Source organism: Portunus trituberculatus, chromosome 48 (assembly GCF_017591435.1).
Source record: "Portunus trituberculatus isolate SZX2019 chromosome 48, ASM1759143v1, whole genome shotgun sequence".
NCBI lineage: Eukaryota > Metazoa > Arthropoda > Malacostraca > Decapoda > Portunidae > Portunus > Portunus trituberculatus.
The window spans coordinates 22,787,419-22,788,724 of record NC_059302.1 but is presented as its reverse complement, the minus strand read 5'-3'; the positions used below and the strand labels follow the sequence as shown (position 1 = coordinate 22,788,724).

The following is a 1,306-nucleotide window of genomic DNA, read 5'->3' as shown; positions in this document are numbered from 1 at the left end:
GTCACTGCAGCTGCCAGGAACACATGCTTACACGACTTGCCTTCTTCTGTGTCCACGTGTTTTTTGTTTTTGTGTATACAGAAGAGAGAGAGAGAGAGAGAGAGAGAGAGAGAGAGAGAGAGAGAGAGAGGGAGAGAGAGAGAAAACACCTGCCAACACTCTCGCCGGCCGCCACGGAGTCTCATCACGTGGGCGGTTTCCTGCTCAGCATCACATCCAGCGGCAGTTTTCACAGTTTAGCGATGTTTTGTGGCAGTGTTGAGATCGTAATGAGGTGGCTGACTCAAAATGAAGGTGTAATGAACGACAGGAGGGAGGGAGGAGCCCGGTGACCTGACCTGCCCGGGGTGGGGGTGGGCGGGGCACGCACGCTGAAATTACACCCGCTTAGTGGGGCAACATCTGTCCTGGGCGGCAGCTAAAGAGAGGGCAGCGGCTGGTGCAAAGCAACGCCCAACATAAACAATGCAAATAATGCATCCCCAGCGGGATTCGAACCCGCGGCCTCTGGATTAGAAGTCCAGCGCGCTATCCACTGCGCCATGGGGACTGATTCTAGTCTGTCGAGATGTGTTGGTATATGTATTCCTTACTCTTTGCTTGAAGTGTGTGTGTGTGTGTGTGTGTGTGTGTGTGTGTGTGTGTGTGTGTGTAATTATGCTAATGACTGTGTTATCAATTCCCTTAAATTAATTTATGTACATTAATGATAATAATTATTTATATAGCAAAAATGGTATTAATAAAAACAAAATTATCATTATTATCATTATTACTATTACTATAGCAGCAGAAGCAATGGCAGCTACAGCAGCATTACCACCAGCTTCAGCAACAGAGATAGTGGCGGCACCAGCAGCAGTACTGTCATCACAGCCATTCACAACCATCATCATCATCATCATCAGTATCATTCCTCGATAATATTTTCGTTGTCGTTGATGATACTTTATATATTCACGGCCCCTGTACGGAAAAACACCAGCGAGTCCCCCATCAAACTCGCTCCTTGACAGCTAAGAGAGGAAAAAGCGGTCCTGTTCCCCCTCCCCTCGCCTCCTACCTCGCCTTCCCGTCCCTCGTGTTACCTGACGAAGGTAGAGACGAGGCGGCTGTTTGAAGACGAAGAGAGGGAGGGGAGAAGCTCGGCGGCTATCGATCACTCTACATCTCTCTCTCTCTCTCTCTCTCTCTCTCTCTCTCTCTCTCTCTCTCTCTCTCTCTCTCTCTCTCTCTCTCTCTCGGTGGATTTAAGGAGGAGCGCAATGTGTGTGTGTGTGTGTGTGTGTGTGTGTGTGTGTGTGTG

At 48.9% G+C, this 1,306-nt stretch overlaps 1 non-coding gene across 1 annotated transcript; it reads right to left on the bottom strand.

Annotated features, from left to right (window-relative positions):
- Positions 1-477: 477 nt before the first annotated feature.
- On the bottom strand, positions 478-550 carry Trnar-ucu. Its single transcript has one exon. It is a non-coding gene; the product is annotated as a tRNA-Arg (tRNA).
- Positions 551-1,306: the final 756 nt, after the last annotated feature.